This window comes from Dromaius novaehollandiae, chromosome 4 (assembly GCF_036370855.1).
Source record: "Dromaius novaehollandiae isolate bDroNov1 chromosome 4, bDroNov1.hap1, whole genome shotgun sequence".
NCBI classification, from domain to species: Eukaryota; Metazoa; Chordata; class Aves; order Casuariiformes; family Dromaiidae; genus Dromaius; species Dromaius novaehollandiae.
The window spans coordinates 56,982,907-57,004,179 of record NC_088101.1 but is presented as its reverse complement, the minus strand read 5'-3'; the positions used below and the strand labels follow the sequence as shown (position 1 = coordinate 57,004,179).

The following is a 21,273-nucleotide window of genomic DNA, read 5'->3' as shown; positions in this document are numbered from 1 at the left end:
AGGAATGAGCCGGTAACTGTCACTTGCAATTTCATTTAAACGCAACTGAAAAAAGTGAGGAAAACAAACGGGGCGAGTATTTCTGGAATGCAGCTGAAAATGCTGAAAGCAAAAATTAATCAAAATGGCTGCTGTACCAGATATTTCTCAGAAACTAGAGAGAGAAATTACTTTCAGTACACACTGAGTATTTTGCAAATACAGTAGAGGACCAATTAGGCCCACTTCCTTCAAGGAAAGTAAATATTTAATTTATTACTCAGGTTTGTGAAACTGCAAGGAGAAAAAAAGAAAAAAGAAAAAAAAGAAAAAAAAGAAGAAAAGTTCAGCATCAGAATAAAACTTCATAATTTTTCTAGTGTATTTTTCATCATGATAGAAATTCTAATTTCAGAAAAGTTGTTCCATGAACAGCAGAATTGAGGAAGTTTGTCTTTCAAAGGCTTTCTGCACAGTGTGTTTATATCTCACCTCTTGCTCCCCATTCTGCCTGCCTCTGTAATTGTCCTAACGCCCCATCCCAATCTCTTTGACCTTTTCCGCAACATCTTCCAGCCATGCTGCAACTCCAAACTGATCGGCTGGTCCCTCAGTATGATGATGATGCCCCCCTATTTCACAGCACCTGTAGCCTGCCTGGGAAGATTTACCCAACCCTAGAAATTATTGTTTTTGAGTACATATACCAGGAAAAATAAAACAAATGGATCGAGCTCACATAGAAATCCTCTCTCCATGGGAAAACTAATTTGAGTCTCTTTCTTGTGCCAGCTGCCAATTCTCACAAGACATGGGAGAACTTTTAAAGAATCTTTAGCTCTCTGTCCAACTCAGCAGATGCTGATTCTGGGATCAGAAGTCGTCAGGAAGGCACTGACACTCCTGCATGTAGGTACTGCATTAACCTAGAAGGTGAATTTTTCCCTGCAGGTGCAGTTCTCCAAGTGCAGCTTCTACCATGGGATATACAACTCTGAGACCATTCTTTCATCAAAGATTTCTCATTTGAGCACATTATTATTGATGGCTATCACCTCTCTGTGGCAAGACAGCATTATCTGAAGATCAACAACTGAAGCAAAATGAAAAGGGGTATCTGCCATTTAGCAGCTGACAACAGATGGCCAGTCACTGTTGTTCAGCCACATGCTTTGAAGTGGATCCACTGTGCAAGGACTCTAGCACTGCTTTCAGTTAGTGGAGCCTCTCAGGACTTGGCTCGAAGAGGAGGGTTCAACGCTCCAGGCAGAATCAACAACTCCAAAGCATGTCTTCAGTGTCCCTACACACTCAGGAGCAGTGTGTAATTTAGGAGCAGAGGAAAATAGCTTCATATTTTGTGACAGTCCGGGCAAAAATACTAATAACGAACTTGAGGTTGTTAGACACTCTTTAATAAACCGTAGTGATAAAGCTATAATAATACAACCCCAGCTCCTTCGGCCAGGCAAATTTCTTTCTGGTTATACCTCCTTCTTCCATTTTCTCTTAGCTCCTTGAGCAGAACAATACTTTGCAATAATCCTCCATACAATTCTAAATTGTCCTCACTTCCCCATCTAATGAGGTTATTTTCTTCTTGAATTTCACCCCTGACTCCCTCTAACTGACAGTGAAATCTGGACCATAAGCCAAACTCCACAAGTACAGTGATGTTCAAACTGGAACATTCATTTACTCTAACATTAAAGAGTATTTGTCACTCATAAGGGTCTCCTGTAACAAGACCATACAGAACTCTCACTGGTAACACACTATCTACCCTGGAAAGCCTCGAGCTCATAGAAAGAAAGCTAAGGGGTGGGAGAAGAATCAGAGACTCAGAAGTAAAAGTAGTTAGAACTAGTTGTTTATAAACTTCAGACTTTCCTGGAGTTCAAGGACATTTGATCCAATCCAAACTGATTTTGACACAAGATATAATAAAATAGCAAAATGAGAAAAATTAAGTGAGAGTAAGAGAAAGAAGGGCCTAGAGAGAAGTGAGGACTAAAAATGAATACATTGTATGAGTTAAATTGGCTTTTAATGTAGATACATACTGCCTAAGGCAGACCTCTATATTTGCGTTCAGTGGCTGATGTACAATATGCCAAACATAAAACACCAGGCACTTTAATTTCAACATAAGAGATTTCCCTCATTCAGGACAGGCAAGCAATTATGGTAATAGTGGATTTGAAATTCTCTACCAAAAGACTGTACTTAAAATAAGTAGTTTCTAAAAACGTCGACATCAACAAATATCAATGGTGAAAGATGAAATAAAAAAAAATCTCAAAGTACAGTCAACAGCTCCAAAAACACATTCAAATTCATTGTTGGTAATTCGTTCCAGAAAAATCACAATCACAATCCTTTATTCATAGGATTTGCATGTGAAAAATCTCTATATATTCAGTTTTGGGTAGAATTTTCTGATGAACAGCTTTAATATAGTGATAAATTTGGGCTTGAAAGTTCATCAGGGTTTCTTGTCTATAAATAATTTCTACTGAAATTGGAGCTATGACACCAAATCATTTGTGCCCATTACTTTGCTTGAGCAAAACAGGGTCTATTTCTTACTCTTGTAGCTGTAACCCCTTTTGTAAATCTTGTTCTTATAGTGAAATAGTTCAGAATCCTCCAATGAATGCATTTCTGTTGTCTCATGCTGACTTATGGGAAAAGGAGAATAATGCTGCTGATCCCTAGTGAGTTACTTAATCCTGCTCTGCAACAACAAATATATGTGTGTGTGTGTCTCTGTGTGTATAGACATATATATATATAAAAATATATATATGCATGCATATGTGTATATAGATACTTATGTATAAAATACACCTCTGTATACAGCCAAGCTTCAAGCCCTCACTCAATATTCATCTCCATCCTTGGAAATACTCAAAACCCAACTGGACACAGCCCTGAACAGCCTGCTGTCGTTGGCCCCACTTTGAGCAGGGGATTGGACTAGATGATCACCAAAGGCTCCATCCAACCTACCTGATTTTAGGATTCTAGAACGCCTATTAATTAAAGAAATCAACATGTAGCTCTTCCTGCAATGCTATTTCAATTGCTGTTACCCCTGTGTTACTCCATTTTTATGTTTTTTCCCCTTTGCCTTTTGTAAAAGGAACAGAACACCAACATAAAAGCCATCTTCTAATTTTTCTCCAGACAAAAAAACAAACAACAGAAAATGGAACCAGATGACTAAAAGAAAAAAGTAGAAAGTTCTAAAATATATCTATTTCCTGAGAAAAGAGAAAACTGCTCATAAATCTCTTCCTACTCTTGCTACTGCCCTCCTCAGGGAAGCTTTATATCAAGGGGGTACTTTTCAGCAACAAAATTTGTATTAAGAGCAAAAGAAAAATCTGCTATAAAAGTCAGTGTAACACTTCTGACAAAAAATAAAAGTGAATCAACTCCTGAGAGTTATGAAAATGTTGAAATGAGCACCTCTATTGTTCCGCCACCTAAAGAACAGTTAAAATAATATATTTTAAGTTCAGGAATTTAAAAGAATCAGTATAAACCTGCCTATACAAAAACTGCCTGCTCCAATCAGTTATCTCTGATCCTCATTTTCTTTAGGAGGAAATAAATTTTGCTTTGTGTCACAAAGACCTTCATGAATTAGTTTCAAATCTTCCAACTTATTTCATTCAAGTGCTCTGATTAGGGAATTTAACATGGAGTTCACTAAGTACAAAGTTCAAAAGAAAACAAGATTTTGCAGGGACATAATTTTATGGTGAAGGGGATCTATTTGCATTATTTCCATCACATGAATATAATCACTTGTATTAATTTTCCTGCCAGCTGCAGACACAAATTCATGTGATCAGTTGTTCATAGGAGTCATCTGATATAACTTCTTTGGCTATGGGTGTGTTTCAAATGAAGTACATCAACATTTTAGAAGGAACAGAGGAAGGTCAAAAACTGTACACTGTGTTGGATTGTATGCTTCTCCTTTTCCATGTACAGTATTGCTATTTATCTATAAAAATTTCCCATTTTTTTAGACAATAAGATTTTCATGAATTTTCTTGAATAATAATATCTAAGAAAACACAATAGCATAACACAGAAAATAGATGTAAATAGAACCAGAAATTGAATAGCGACAGAGATTTGTCTTCAGCACTTTTAAATAAACCTTCTAAATGAAAATGAGGGCAGCTTTATCATCTGCATTACTTTTTCTTATGGCTTGTAAGAAGCTTCGGGTTAAGATTAGAAACTATTTTCTGGGTTTTATTCTGTTGTCTACCCTGTAGTTCAACTGTCTGAGGTGTATACCTTCATTTGCAAGTGAGGTCACATGAGGTCATTATATTCTTTAAAACCCCAAAGACAGTGCTGCAGAAGAAGGTGCCCCTTGATACGGAATAATTATTTTTATCATTTGATATTTTCTCTTTAACCAGACTCATAGCTAATACTAAGTATATATACACATACTTGCAAGGACAAGTATGGGAACGCAGTGCAGTAAAAGGCACTAAAGCTAAATCCCTTGAGACGTCAAAGCTCCAGCACGAGTTTCATGGGAGTGACACAGAGACGCAGGCGTTCGGATTTCTCTCTGACCTTCTTCCTGTCGCAGCCCTCCAGGTTCAGGGCACAGAACTGGAGAGGGCTGCCCAGAAACGAAGCAGTGACTGCTACTTTAACGATCACCCCACCACAGATGCAGATAACATGCTGCCTACCAGCTGGTCTCTGTCCCTTCCAGACCCATGCCCTTCACAACCCAGAGCTGCTGACAACCATGAACGGCGTCTCCTGCCCGAATGGGCATGCAACTCTCAACCTATTGCAAAGGAGAGATTTCACTCTGTTCTGCAGTATTTGCTGGTCCTTCACTTCCTTTCACACCACAAAGTTATTTCATTACTCGCCCATTGTTTTGCAACAGCATGCAGTAAAAACACAGCTAAAAATGCTGGAAATTCTCTCCAATGTATTCGAACTGATGACTCGTGTTTAGTTACCTGACTGGCCAATAACTACACAGACTCTTAATGATGCACACGAACAAGAAAGCAGCTCTCACATTACTTATATATAATAACTGTCACTTTAGGTTTTCAGGAAAACAAAGAGATATTACATAAATTGCCATGAAAAATGCTTCTGATATCCATTTAAATAATTAAATCACCAACTTTATGTAAAATAGCAGCAGCCTCATTCATATCTCAGTTACAGATAATATTCTGAATTTCCCTCTAACTTCTTAACAGCAAATTCTTGTTATTTTAATTAACTAGATGAAGAAAAAGACTGAGAAAATTCATACGTTTTCAATGAAAACTATAGCCAGCTGATATTTACTGAATCTTGCTTTTCCTCTTCTAAATGAAAGCACAGCACACCACAAAAACTGTGTATATCTAATTACAGATTACTAAAAATAATCTAGCTTAGCTAACACCAAGAAGTATACCTTGGAATTTCATATTTAGAGCATACATATTTAAGATTGTATTGTCAGCTAAACCACAGGCTTCACCTAGGGCTATCCTGAGAAAAAGCTAGAGACCAAGCCCAGCAGAGGTGTCACTGATGTATCTAGCTAAAGCTCCTTCTCATCATTCCTGCTGGAGGGAAGAGAAGGGAAAGGAAGGTAGGGGGGAGAAAAAACATAGCCCTAAATGCCCTCCCTGTTGGCAGATGAGGTGAAAAAAGAGGTCTTTCACACTTCTAGCTTTCCTATTTAATGTCCATTTAAAAAATACGCAAGCAAGAACATGCAGCTCTATTTATATATGAATGCAAATAAACAAAATTCATCATATGAAGCATATTTTTAAAAGATGAAATAAAATGCGCAAGAAGACTTTGTTATAGATCTGGCACATTTTGATAAACAGAATTGGCAGACAGTCTACAACTAAATGTACATTTTTAATTATTATTATTATTATTTTTTACCTCCAGTTTTAGTGCTGAGATCTTGAACGCAGAAAGCTCCAGTGCTGGATACTGCTTGTTTCTTTTCTGTTTTTTTCTTTTTCTTTCCTTTTTTTTTTTTTTTGGATATTTTTGGGTATTTTTAAGTATGGAAAGATTCCAAGACAGCCTTACCTAGATGAAGAGACTGTGGAGTCGAACACGCCCTCCCTAAAATCTGTGGTCAAAAAAAACAAGACGGAGGAGCAAACAAACAAAAGAACCCAGTCCCATTTAGCTTCTGCTAGCATAAAAGTTCAGATTTCGTTACTGAGATCATTGCTCTATTCTAAGCAGTTTTGCTCAATGTGTGACTCTAACAAAAACACCCTCTGCAGCTGGAGGGAGCCTTAGCTAAGCACGATTCTGTCAAGCTTCTCCCAGTGACTTCTGTCTACTAAATTCAGACTGATGTTTTGTGAAAGGGGCCTCAACAACCAGGCCCAGATTGCCTGAAAAGTATTTCCTGCCTTTGAGAGCGAGGGAGAGGGAGAGACTCTGTGTGCGTGTGTGTGAGTGCATGTGTGTGTATGTGTATGGGAGAGAGAGAGAAAGGAAGAGGGAGAGAGAAAGGGAGAGAGCACATAGGCAGGGGAAAAACAGAAAAAAATGGCAAGACAGTATTTCAGCACACTCGGTTTAGTACGCTGCTGAGATATTTCTGTCAAATTATTTGCGTTACACTTAAACAACACAAAAAGTGTTTTCAAATCACTCCTTAGTGTTTTTTTTTAAAGTATTTTATACATCTCTAATATTCATGCAAAAGTAACAGTCATCCAGGAAAACATCTCTAAAACCTTTGATCTTTCTTACTACTAATTAGCAAGCAATAGGCAGAGAACAACTTGGCTTAAACTCAACTAACACATCACATTTACAAAGGGTCTAATGCTGTTCTGAGCAGTAAATACACACAATTAGCTACATACCGTGTACATGTGCATGCTAAAACTGTATTCTTACTCAGGAGAATCAGTTAGATCCTCGAAAATGAATGTTACAGTTTAAATGCAGTTGTATTACAAGTAATGGTATATGTTGCTTTACCTCTTCTGAGAATCCTCCAGAGTCACACAAATCCAGCTCAGCAAAAGCAAAAGGACAGACTCCATCTTGATCATATTAGTATTTTGCTGACATAAAAACTTGTAACTACTTCGTTCCAGTTTGACAGGGTGCCTGAATCACATCTCCAGGGAAACCCACAGCATCTACATCCTTTGCTCTATACAAGTTTCGGGAATATCATCTGTTTATCTTTCCTGCTTTCTTCTGTCTCCTCTGAATGACTTCCTCTTAGCTGCTCCAGCCTGAGAACTTGGATTACCATTTGGTTTTGATTAAAACCAGACGGACAGCTCTGTAGAAGTTTGAGAGTAAGCTAATGGAAATCACTAGCATGGCTTTAATTAGCATATCAATTAATAATAAATGTTAGCTATTCATATAACAAATGTTACTGAGAAACACAAAAAAATTTACATCCTTAGCCATCGGTCTCTTATTTAGGGAAATAATTTACTCAAATTTTATTTCATTCTGGTAATGTGAATCACAGCAATAATGACCATACATGATTTCCAAACTACAGGATGAAGCCAACTCCTTTTTTTCTTTAATAAAAGAGAGAAGTGTTGTTACTAACTTCAATTATCTTCTAAGTTGGGTCTGTCAAGCATCATTTACCTCCTGGTGGCGCATTTGGCCATTTCAAGCTCTTTTTTATTAATTATTTCTACGAGTAAAGTGATTTTACCACTACCCATCAGATCACTGATTGATCATTGGCCTTTGCCCGGTCTCAAGCAGCAGCTCGAGACATGAAGGTAGGACATATCACATGCACTATGCAAAGCAATGCCTGAACAATTCGCGACTGGAGAGTCTCCATTTAGCACTTTCTCTGTGGGTCTCTAACAAGTGGGACAAGATATTTATTCTAAAAGGAGATAGGAAACCTTCATAATTACTAATTGCTGATTTCTACCAGCCTATAACAACTGCCTTTTTACTGTTTATGTAACGCCTTCATTAGCTGAAGCAAGTCTTCTTGAGAGCATTTCTTTAATCATAGAAAGCCAGCTCTGTAAGGCTGTCTCCAGCTCCCACTAATATGGTCATATCTGGAGCTAATTTGTTAAGTTTTAGCTCCTCAGCATGTAGAACTTTATGCTAAAGTCTGCTAAATTTTCTGAATGTGGTCTTCACTGTTGTGCATGTAATTTTATATATGCATTCTTCAGCCTTAAAAATACAGTATTAAAAGTTATTTGCAAAATTATGCATGCCCAAATGGAAGTGGGTTTGAAATTTGTCCCAATAGCTGTTATGTACATGAACAGTGAAAGCAGGCAAACCTAAGTGGAACGACTTATCAGCCCAAGCTCTGAATTGTCAAATGGTGGTAAACTCTGAACAGTCAGAACGGCAACTAAAGAAAAATAAATTTTTAAGAATGAGTTTTAACTACATTTGGCTAGTCTGATAATCCAAATGCATAACTTTGCTCTACTATAAAGTGTGATTTGTACTTTTTTCCTAAAAGATTTTCAGTTTGGAATTCAGTGAATAAATTACAGGTTGCTCAAAGACACATTTTATTTGCAGTTATGCAACTGCAAAAATTGTACAATTTTGAAATTTATTTTGTGGTGAATCAAAATAAAACCAGAAAGCCTTTAGTTTCCTAACAGTTAAATGTTACTAAGAATGCCTTGTTTTTTTTTAACACAACAAAAGTGATGAAAAATTGAAACATTCTGTCTCAAAAAATAAATATTTCAAGACAATTTTAATCAGAATGCTTTTTCTAATTATTTTTCTTCAGCTAAAATTTGCTTAACATTCCCTCAAGAAGCTTCCATTTCAATAAAATAGTTTTTGTTACAGAAGGCGGTCACAGGAATAAGACTGAAGCAAACATGGGTAAGTGAGAAAATATTTACAGGCTATCAATTAGGACATGGTCTGCTCTGTCAGATGGTTTGACAAAGATAACTTGCTTTCAAATATTAGAACACTTGATGAATATCTAAACAATGAGGCCAGCTTAGAAAGATGTCTGCCCACTTCCTGACTGTCTAAAAAGCAAGGGACAGACCATCCGCAGGTGCCTATATGGACCTTTTCCTGGTTTTCCATCTACAGGAAGGAGGAGAATGACCAGGGTATGAATATATGATCTAAGTAGCTTGGATGAAACTCTATAATAATAATAATAATAAAGGATTTAGCAAAGCAGACTTTTATGGTGAAAAACGGAAAGGAAGAACATGTGCAATCAGACTATCCAAGTTCGAACATCTTGAGTTCTGTTAGGACTTGGACAATCAAGAGGACTGACAAAAGTAAATTGAGGAATAGCAGAATAATGATAAGCAAGTATTTCACCGACAAAACACAAGTTAATACATGCCTACTGCTGTGCTTTATATACAGTGAGATATGCACTTAAATTGCAGCCAGTTTGGTAATGCTAAAATGTTAGGATTTAGGTGCTCCTCCCTATTTCCAAGCTCAAATCAAACACAAAGATGGCCATTTTTGTTGTTAGCTCTGTCGCTCAGAATATTGTATGGGTCAGAGTTAGGCCATGTAAATCAAGCTTTCAGAAATCTCTAATTTCTGGTGAAACTTTAGATAAAGAATTCTAATATTCAAAGTGTTACATTATTATTATGTCACATTTCTAAAGTAATTATAAAACAAGAATAAAGTAGGATATATTAAAAATGAATATGATGCATCTAAATTGTTAGATACCACCTGATTAGCTAGTTAGCTAAATTTACTTTTTGTGGAGAAGAAAAGAAAGTTAGAGGAAGGATTAGAGTCACTATTCTGTGATTTCTCTAGGAGTTCGGCACCTTGATTGTGTAGAAATATGTCCAAAATGAATTGTCTGAAATGAAATAATGTTAATTCTTATTTATGAATATATAAGAAAGGCTATTTATCCATGGATATAAAATAATGGTTGCTATACGAATATAACTGAGTACACTCCATGATATATTATGGAAAGATAAACTCCTAATATGCTATATACGCTCCTATCTAAAATGATCTAGCAAAAATATTTGAAAACTAAAAAGAATTCAAAACACTTGTTTGGTGTAGCTGGACATTAGTATGAATCAGATATGGATATTTTCAGCCACTTTTTATTTGTTAGAAGAAGGGATAGTTCTTTCTAGACCTAGAAATACACACAGCAGCAGATTTAGGAATAATTTGCTACTGAGTTCTCTATTTTTAGAATTAGTTTATATGCTATATTTGCATTTTAATACCAACATTTAACTTTCAGTTAAATGCTTTGAAATATTCTATTCAAACTGTCTTTGCCATATGTTAGATTCTAAGAGCTATTTACATCATGGCCTTCTGAACCTCCTAAATCATAATCCATTCATGAGGTATTTCTCATTGTTTATCAATGAGAAATTGTTCATCAATGATAAGAAAGTGCTTAAATATACATTAAAAAGGTGTGCTACATCCTGAAAGTAGTTGCCCAGAAATCTTTCTTAATATGCAATTGTCTTCTTGCAACATCAGGCTGGAAACCATAGGAGACATCAGTCATTTTCTGTTAAACTCATCAACCTTATCTGTTTTGTAGTCTGTGCAGCTCCTTTGGCAGTCTCTGCATCCCCTAATATAGATATATTATGCTGTATTCTATTCTGAACATGCAACTTTACTATAATCCATAAGCTTGAGAGAGAATGCTTTTTATGGAAATGTACTAGTATATTCTTACCTGGACTGAAAACATATAAAGCCAGTTTGTTATTAAACAGGTAAGGCTTAGCATGGTTACCTGGACTCTTGTTCTTGTTCAGGTAACCTCCTACTTAAGTGAATGGGAATTAGTCTTGAGTCATGCATCTGGTTTATCGAAAATTGTTAACATACAGGAAAACTGAGGTTTGTTCTATGTTCAAACTTCTTCAACGTAAAAAAATCATTGTCATGATTTGTGGACTTACCCAACCAGTTTTCATCCTTAAATCCTTATAGCCATCCTGCTGCAAGAGTAATGCTTATGACAACCCCCTCCCCCCCCTCAAAAGTTAAATAAAAAGAGCACCGGAAATCTTACTCTGATTTTTCCCAAGCAAAATACTGTCATAATAACTTGCAGATTAAAATGAGAAGAGATTTTCCTGACCTCCTCCTCTTTTTATTTTTTTTTTAATTCCCCCTGAATAGCATGTGTAGTTAAATCTGACAAAAGATGCTAGAGTGTGTGAGGGGAAGAAAGGGAGAGAGAAGCTTTCACCAGGCATGCGCAGGCTATGACAACCCAGCAGTCAGAGACAGTGGCCAGATGTGAGAGAAACCCAGATTTCAGGAACATGTTCTGTTCAGCAGGGCTGGGACATGAGCACGTCTCCTGCATCCTTGCTAGTTCCCAGGCCACTGCACTGCAGTATAAGTGCACTGCATGACAAAGTCTAACAATGTTAGACAACACATCCCGGCTTCAGTAAATTTAGGAACTGTGTATTTCAGTAAAGTTACATTGATTTGAAAAAGTTCAGGCCACATTTATACGGAAAACTCTTTACTGCCACGACTTTATGAACAGTATATGATTGTAACTATTTGACAAATGCCCTCATAAAGCTTCACATACGAGAGCACGGACACTTTTCAGGACTCAAACTCTTAAGAGTAATGGGAACATCTATCTGCATCACTATGAGAAATAATGTAACAGCATTTTCAATATCAAAAATAATTCTAAATGAACTGATCATCTGGAATTTGTTAATTATATGCTTGCAATTAGGAATATTGGACTCCAATTTTCAAAGATCCTCAACTTCTGAAGAATTGACACAAAATCGTTTAGGTCATTGCTTAACTGTTTAGTCTTGCTTACAGTCACCCTTATACACCTTCCCGTTCTCGGTGACATGTTAATGAAGATTATCGTTAAGTCAAAGGAAAAAAAGCAAGTGAGGACCATTTGTTTTTTATTTACACATTTTTCAGCAGAAAGTGTTTCTCCTGAGACAAGCACAAGCACCAAAATAATATGCAACATGAGGATTAGCATCCGTTAAAAGACTGAAATGATTTCTAAAGTATGTGGATGAGAATCTGTAGTTCAATTGTCTATTTTTCATAGTGTTTATTCTATTTCCTGTTTAGGACTCAAAAACTCAGGCTTGAATGATCAATAAAGGATTTTGTTTATAATATATAAGGCTATTAAAAGTGTGTTTGTTAGAGTCGCTTACATTTTCTCTGACATAGATTGTTAGTCATTGTTTCAAATAAATCTCCCTCCTTGACGAATTCTAAACATTGGTGGGAAATTGTGTGTTAGTATCGTAACAACCTTTTTTTCCATTAATTTTCACATGAAATCCTTTCAAGCTACTCTATTTTAGTACAGGGAAACATTTTAAAAGCAACATAGATGGATGCAATGAAGTGTCCTAAGGACAATTAAACTTTCCTCAAACTAGCTTTCAGGAGTACCTGTTGGCAGACATGCTGGTTCACGAGCACACTCCTTTTCTTGTATTGGAGCACTGATGCAAACTGATGACAAAACCTAGAAGAGCACAATTACTTCAGTCCCCATGGAAATGAAAACCATGGCAATCTACACATTTAGGCTCCCAGACAAAAAATACCAAAGTGCAGCGAGAGACTGCAATGCTATCTGGTTGCTACTTTTATACAATGATGCAAACTGAAGTTAAACCACGGCTTCAAGAGCTAATCAAAGAATAGCTGGTTCCAATCCCACCGGAATATCCTACGCAGATTTTGGCCCTGCTTCTACCTCTTAGTAATTTATCAGCGTATCTGTCATAACTTGGCAAGAAACTCAGAATGCTGTGCATTATTGAACTATATCTTACATTTCCTGTTGTGAAGACTCTGTATCTTCCATTCTGGGGATGTTTTTCAAGCAATTATTAATTTCTAAATCAAGCTGCTTTGAAAACAATTATTGTTTTGAAGACTTTAAATTTCAAGCAAAAGTAAAGCATGAGGATGTAAATAACTGCTGTGTTCAAGCACTGTACAAAAAATATTGTGATTGCAAGATAAGTTAAAAAATGATCACATGGGTCTGGGTGACATTTTATTTATGCAGAGCTGTGACACTGATACAGTAAAATATATGCTTACATGTGGTAAATATTAAGGATAGTGCCATTAAATATTGGGTATGAGTAAAAATATTCAATCAGGTTCTCCAACAGTTTTCAGATCTCAGTGAAGACAATTATTTCCTTAAATCTCATTTATATGAATGTTCTTGGAATGACATTGATGTACATTTACTTAAAAAGTCACGTTTGGTTGCTGTTATTGTTCTTGTGATAGGACTGAAATAGCTGCAGTAAACTCAAGGGAGATGCTTTGATTTACAGCAATTGAGGATGTGGTCCAGTTGTTCCAGACTTTTGCAAGATACTTGGACTCGGCCTCTCTAATTGCTTTCAGACCTGTGGAATGAACCAACATCCCAATGGCTGTGTCTGTTCAGCCTACCCAGTTGAGACCTTTTAGACCTCTACTGATTTTTTTGTTCTGTCTCTGTATTCATATTTACAGGTAAGTATTTTATTTTTGTCCACATATTGAAAGTGGAAATCTTATGACATAAAGGCTGTTGATCCACTCCCTAAGCCCCCTTTCCATGGTTAGACCTGTAAGAGTATTCAATAGCAACTGTCATCTTGTCATTATTTCTTATTGTAATAGCAGGTAAATTCGCAGTGGATGAAAAGAGAAATACAGAGTCTGCTGCCCTAATAAGCTTCTTGGAGTGCTTGAAGTAAGCAACTTTGGCAGTGGACTTCCTCCTAAGAATTAATCTAAAAAAAATGTGTGAGTATTTAAAGGATTTAACAAGTACAGGAAGTGCTCAACAGAAAGTCTTATGAATTTGAACTATGAGGTCAAATCTAGTCCAGACGGGTATACTTGAGAAAGTGTGTAGTTCCAGGAGAGAAAAAAATCTACATTAATAGAAATTTACCATTGCTGTCTATAAAGGGAACAGATAAGAAAATGGAACTGTTTATCCATCTGTAGAGTATTTGCAAAAGAAAGGGCTATGAACACACAGGGGAAAAAATGTATATTCAATTGTTATTGTGGTTTCTATTGTTTTAACTCAGTATAAGGGCATAACATTCTTTACCACTGCATGTGGTACTGCCCTCCAATGACATTAATCAGTAATCAGTTACTCTTTATATATCATACAGAAGTTTTCTACATGCATTATATCGCTAATAATAGCCTAACCACATAGCTACTTCCAGAAAGAACTGGGAAATTAAGGACCAACACCCGTACGCATGAAAGTAGCCCTTATGTTCATTGTTAGTGAAGAATTACTGAAAATAATGAGCTTTCTTCTAGCTGGTTCCAGCTTCACTTGTGACGCTGAATGAAATACTAAACATTGAGGAATGAGGCTATAATTGTAATTTATAACAAAAGCAGTTTACAGATTATTCAGTTATTGCATGACCATCTATCTGCATATGTCTTAAAAATGTAAGCTGTCATCTTAAAGATACCATGAAAAAAGTGATTCCATAAATCTCCGTAAGAGATTTAAATAATTCACATTTAAAAATGAAACAACTGACTCAGCAATCATTATTAGCAAGAAACTATGACAAATAAGCCACGCAAACCTGTTTTTATAATAGTTGTTGTAGTCCATCAATAATTTCTTTTTAGAGACCAAATAAGAAAATTAAAACAAGTGATTAAAGCAAAAATTGCATTTGGTTTAAATTAAATATATAAAATTCTCCTGCTTGCAAAGATCCATCTGCAATGATCTACTGACTTTATAGCCTGAAGCCATTCCAAACCACATGACAGACCAAAGGACAGGGAGTTGAAGAGAACCACAGAAATGAAACTTGAAACCACTTCTGTCTATCTCAACACAAGGGATTTCCAGTTATGTGAGCTCACGAGGAGAATGGCCAGTGGACTTGCAAAATTTGGTATCTTAAAATATTTATAATTTTAATACAACCATTATGGCGAACATTATACAAATATTAACTATGCTTCTCCAGGGATATATGCATTTTACTTAAATGCCTAGAGAATATTTTTTGCTCGTTAAAATTGTGCAAAATATCCCATAAAAAAGAAGAGATATTGCACTGATAACAGTTGCTATTTCATAGTGTGCTTTTTTTCCTTATCTATGGCTTCAATAATGTTAAAGCTACTTTTCAGATTAGTGCCAAATCCACTGAAGCTCACGATTTCAAAATGTACACCCAAGTTTAATATGTGGTGGCATCACCAGCTTTCATCCTATACAGCATAAGATGACAAGGCCGTGTTTGTTTTGCATTTGGATGTGTACAGAGTGTTTAACATTCTTACAAAATCTATAAAAGTATGTGCAAATTCTGCCTTTATTTTCTCCTTTGCAAAATACCAAAAAGATTTGCTTTTAGTATCACATTTCATTCCATTAGTAATCCATTTCGTTTTCAGAGTCAACAAGAAAATACTTACAGTGGTACTGTGTTTGTTCTTAAAACAAACCAAGCAAGGCTGTTTGACTGTATCCTGAGAAAATACTTGGGAGACATAAATACAATTATCACTGTTTTTTTGTAGAAACCACTGATTACTCAAAATAAATTCAGACTTCCCAGACAATAGGGAATTATTGGATTACCTCAGAAAGATTCCTTCCTAGTGTCATTTTATTTAGCATCATTAACTTTAGCTGTGCTGTGCTGACTTAAAGCAGTTTGTATAATCATTTTAAGAAATACATTATTTGGTAAGCGGTCATTTACATGATGATATAAATCATCACATGTGATGACTGAACAGTCACTCTATACAAAACACAGCAATCATTCAACTCAAAATTGTAAATGTTCTTTGAATACAGAAAGAACTGCATGGATACATTCGGGGAAAGATGCAGGTTTCCAAAGGGACTGGCTAAACTTACATTCCAGAAATATATTTAAGTTGTGCCAAACATATTTATAGCTTTAGTATATTTATAGCTTTCAATGCTGCTCCTATGGAATCAAATTTACGGGTTACTGCCTTATAGGTGAAGAATTCTACGTTTTTTGGAAACAACAAAATGTGTGATCATAATCCAGTAAGTATTTAAGATTTGAGATGCATGTTGACTTACTTTATAGAACTGAACATACTTCAGAAAACAGAAAAGGTAGATTCAATTTTTTAATCTAATTTTTTTTTAATAAACTGTCGGTGGAAAACTGAGTACCCAGAACACCTTCGAATGCCTAAAGCTGAGCAGCAAAGAAGTAGCTCTCAAGATATCAGACAACAGATTTGAAAATATATCAGCATCCTAAATAAATTTTGTGGAATATGCTCAGATAATGACATCAATCTTACTGACTGAAGAGAACCACACATCTCTAGTTTAAGATTAGCCTAACAGCTAAGAAAATGAGAGAATCAAAGCTACTGAGCTTCAGGAAGGATTTACCCATGTCAATGATCTTCTGCCATGCCACACACTTCAACCACTCTAAAATTTGGCAAACTCTTGAAAACATCTTCATTGTCATCACTTTCCTTGACAATTTTAGCAAGTAGAATAAGACTAAAGAACCACTTGATCAGCTAGACTGTTCAAGATAAAAGTAGATCCTTTCATCTGTCAACTTAGAGATAAGGATTACCATAGAGAATCTTCCATTTGCAAGGACTATTTGAGGTTACTTTGGAATTTTTAGATTCCTGTACCCCTAGAACTTAGGGCTGAATCTAACCTTACAAAATGAGACTATATGATAAACCCCCCCACTTCATAGAACCTACAGGTATAGTCTTCAGCAGACAAGAGAAATTGAAATTAATTATAAAATTTTGTTTTCAGAGATGGAAACCTAAATCAAATAAATGAACATTGAATAAAGCAAAGGTATAAACCACAATTATACTCTTTTATAGCACGTTATATTTAACATTATTAGAGAATGATCAGGGGAAAAAAAGGAAAAGTAGTTTTTTTTTCCCCTAAGATTTGTATTTTCACATAGCAGGGATCTTTCAACAAAAGAGGCAAAAGGGGTTTTTTACAAAAATTAAGCACCACAGACATTTATATATTCTGAAAACAAAAAGTAGAATAGGAATTCTGCTTATGTAGGAAATGAGAATAGGCTTGTACTACTTAGAAGTACAGGTAATATTGGCACACAAAAAACTATACATTACAATTCTCAAAGAATAATCAATGAACCCCAACAGCTAGATATATTTGGATGCTAAAGCATGTACAGAACATTACATTTATGCACAGCAACTGACATAGCCAAATTAGGTAAAGTAACAAAGTCTAAGTTAGCATTTTTCTTTCTGTTTAAGAGAACAGTACGATGCAGGAGGGTCTTCAGAGCAAGTACCTACTGTACTGAGATTAGAATTTACAAAGAAAGCTGTATCTCTATTGACATAAGGTGTTTTCTTTAAGGAAATATTACAATCATTCTCATTTCTGTGTACTACTAGGTCATTTCAGTACTTATTTTTCTAGTATCACGTGTAGGATCTAATTCTCTCATGCCAACAAGTGCTTACTTGAAAAAAGCTAAGATACAGCACTTCCCTAGCTGAGGGGTATTACAACTGTATGCTTTATTTCTTGATGAATAGTATGCTTTCTTAACCTCTTTGTTTTTATGAAGCACATATTATTCATTAATCAAAGGTGATATCTCCTTAACACCACAACGTGAAAATCTCTGCTATAGCAAGGTTAAAAAAATTTAATGTGAGCTTGGTACATCGAGACTGCTGAATTTTATGGATGATTTTACAAGTTATCAGGATTCTTCACAAGAGCAGAAGTTGTGTTCCATTTCTATTTGTTTTGCCACAAGCCACATAAATTGGTAGGAATAAAACAGACTTGAATCCACTCCATTTCAAGAACTTTAAAAGACATATATATAATGTGCTTGTTCTTAGTCCTGGAGAAGTAAGTATTTAAATAAAATGTTTTAGACATTTCAGCTAAACGGAAATATCTCACAAAAATATAGAACCAGCAAATAAATCAGATGTAAAGTTGGCAAGCAAGTCACTTCACAGCAGACTGCATACGACATCTTGGCTATTTCAACTTAAAAATATGTAGAAAAAATCCACATTAATTAAAGAAATAGTTGCAAAATCACCTATTAAGAAATATAATAGCTACAAAGAATTCATAAACCAATTAAACATTATTACAATACCAAGAACAAACCATGGACCAAAATCTGCCTTTATGCTTGAACTCGTGGGCTATGCAGCATGCGGATGAAATTTGGCCACGTACGCCAGGAAAACCAAGGATGGGCTTGGGATGTGAACGCATGAGTCTGAACAGGAAAAATGGTAATTGCAGAGTTAAGACAAAGTTCCCCAGTGTGTTAGTGCACTTGTACGTAGCACGGAGCGTGACCTCAGACTGAGTTTTAGTTACTGAGGGAGGAAGGCAGCGCTTTGCTCGCTCTGCTGGTTCACCCAGCTAAGCATTTCCCTACCACGCAGCGGCACCAGCCACGTGCCCCGCAGAACGAGCGCTCTGCCCAGCTCCTGGGCTCGGTCTGTTCTGGCCCTCTGGGCTGACAGCTTCCCAGAAATCTCTCAAAAAACAACTCTATGTTCCTCAGCTTTGCATTCTTTAGTTTGTTTTTAGATAATTCTGTCTAAATCAGAACACAGAAGGATCTAGTCAGAGAGCTTAGTCTGTTACAACAGCAAACAAAAATAATTTAGACAATTCAGACATTGATCTGGAAGGTATGTGTGTTCCTTCTCTAATCTTTGAGCTACTCTCACCTATAACTCTCTGATGACAGACCATCCCCTCTTTTTTAGTACTGACTTTTGAAAATTTTAGTATGGGTTTTATGGGTATGGGTTATATGAAGAGAGGTAGAAATGGAATTTTGTTTTAGAATTTACTTTTACAAGAAATTCCAGTAAGCATACATCTATAAATATAGAAGTTCCAGTTGATATATATAATAGTCTCAGAAATGCCATTGTATTTGCTATTGATAAGTTTTCTCTTCATTTTTATACATACTTGTGCAGTATTCCAAAACTTACTAACTTAGGCTTTCCAAGAAAAAAAACCCTAAAAAACAACAATAATATCAATGCAGATTGGCTCCAAGAATTGCTATTTTTTTATAGACTAGAGGTTTCCAGTTGTGTATAAAATTATTGTTAGTACCACACATAGTGTTGAGATGACACCTATTACAAAAATGGAAAAAGATTGACATTGTACAAGACATTGACCAGATTTCAGATAGGAAAGGGAATCTGAGATGTGCCTGCTGAGAAAGAGTTACAGAAAAGCTATGTGCAGTATAGATGTATGCTTTTCATTTTGACTAGGAATAACATGGGTGCAGATTTTAAAAATACACAGGCTACAATAAATGTAGAAGATTGTATTAGAGCAAACCACTTTAGCATAAAACATTGATAATATTACAGACTTTGAATGCCTGTAGAGTGCAAAGATAGGCACTTAAGCCTAATATAAATATTCGTACAAAGATACATGTGAAAGTGCTAATATTCTTATTTTATCTTGAAGTTATTATGATTTTATTCAGAATTCTGATGAATTAAGGAAGGTTCCAATTCATGAACCTGTCACATTATCTTAGGTAGCACACTGGGGACAGCCTTTCCTCCATTTATAATTAAATATATCAAGGGATACTAAACTTGAAGCTATAAACTCTGGCTTAAGTTTCTGAGCTAAACTGAAGACTTTTCAGGAAGGGGGAGGGCTACAGAGGATGACTATCACAGGAATTATCCCAGGAAGGTAGTCCTTGCCTTGTATGCTTTGCCATTACTTGCCACTACTAGGAACATGCTCCTGGCCACTGTGAGCGACAGGAGATTGGACCAAATGTATTGCTATAGTGTACTACCATTCTCAAGTCATGTTTTGTATGACTATCTACTCCCTGTACAGAAGATTCAACTACAAATTCAAGAAAAAATCCAGCATTTCTGACAACCCTTTCCCTGTTTTTATTTTCCCCTTGGAGAGAGAGAAAGAGAAAAGAAAAGGTTCAGACTTTCAATATTTGTTAGCATTGTAGTAGAGCATCAGTTTTGTCCAGTACGTGGACATTTTTCAAATGCAGCTTCCATCCAGGAATTGGATGGGACTCGGGGAGGACAGTGTGATCCCTTCGTGGGGATTTTGTTAGAGGATCAGGGCATATGCTCACCGCATTGCAAAGATGAGCAAAGACATATCTGCAACATGAGCGCTAAGTGAGTTGGGAGATCACAGCTGTACATTACAGACCAGTGTAACCACATCACATATATCCTGGCTTATGGTGAGCCATATGCTTCGGCAAAAAACTTGTTTTTTAAAACAACAAAGTAACTAACTACCAACGCATTTAAAGTAAAGCCAGAGTTTGGTGGTTTCCACATTAATCTGCCCCAACAACCTATAATGAAAATAAAATACAAATATTGCCCCATGAGTTGAAATGAAATGTCTGAGATGCAAATGGTTAAGAAAAGGATGTTGATGTTTAAGAATTAAATTTAACATTTCTGCCTAGTATTTGACTAGTTCTCCAATTAACACAATGGCAAGCTGCTCCATGAGCAGCAGTGGCAATCAAACCTGATTGTTTATGGGTTTGTTTCTTATAGACAGATTTGCAGTGTCTAAAAGGATTTGAGCTCTCATAGGATACTCTGTCTCAGTAGCATCCGCTCTCCTTCGAGTGATAACTCATTTTCACAAACCGTTCAGGAACATACCCTCTTTGAGCCTACTCCTAAACTGGCAGCAACTACCAATAGGTTCAAAAGTTATTAAGGCAAGACAGACATACTCAGAGACTAGCATACATCTTGCTTATTTAAGAAATCAACCTTAGAAAGAAAGGAGACTGAAGAAAGGGCTGGGCCTTTTTTTTTTTTTTTTAAATAATGCAGATTAAACAACAGAAGTGCAGATTGAGAACATTAGGAAAAAAGGAAAAAACTGAAAGAAAAATTTTCATGTACAATTTCCTTAAAAGGAAATTTTGTTTTTATTCTAAACAACTTTATTTTTAAAGCATCATTCCTTATTAAGAGTTAATAATGTGAAAAACTAAATAGAGATGCTTTGATTCTGTTCATATTGTGTGTTAAGCCAGACAAGTCCTCTGCCAGTTTTTCAGAACTGCTGGTGCACTGCGAGAAGGTCAGCTATTCACAGATCTTTTCGCATAGCACTCGCTGCACCAGTTTCTACCTCAT

The 21,273-nt window shown here is 36.0% G+C and overlaps 1 protein-coding gene across 5 annotated transcripts in view; it reads right to left on the bottom strand.

The window, feature by feature from the left end:
• DLC1 (DLC1 Rho GTPase activating protein) overlaps positions 1 to 21,273 on the bottom strand; it is a 270,306-nt gene that overhangs the window by 225,922 nt on the left and 23,111 nt on the right. Inside the window, exons 1-2 of one of the 5 annotated variants that reach the window (XM_026093601.2) lie at positions 7,006 to 7,305; positions 5,938 to 6,133 (exon numbers count right to left, since the gene is read on the bottom strand). The exons of 1 other annotated variant lie outside the window; for it this stretch is intronic. The gene's annotated coding sequence lies outside the window, so the exon portion shown is untranslated. Of the gene's footprint in view, positions 1 to 5,937; positions 6,525 to 7,005; positions 7,306 to 21,273 lie in introns of those variants that run through there. 3 more of the 5 variants (XM_026093602.2, XM_026093600.2, XM_064511119.1) reach the window with 3 other exon arrangements.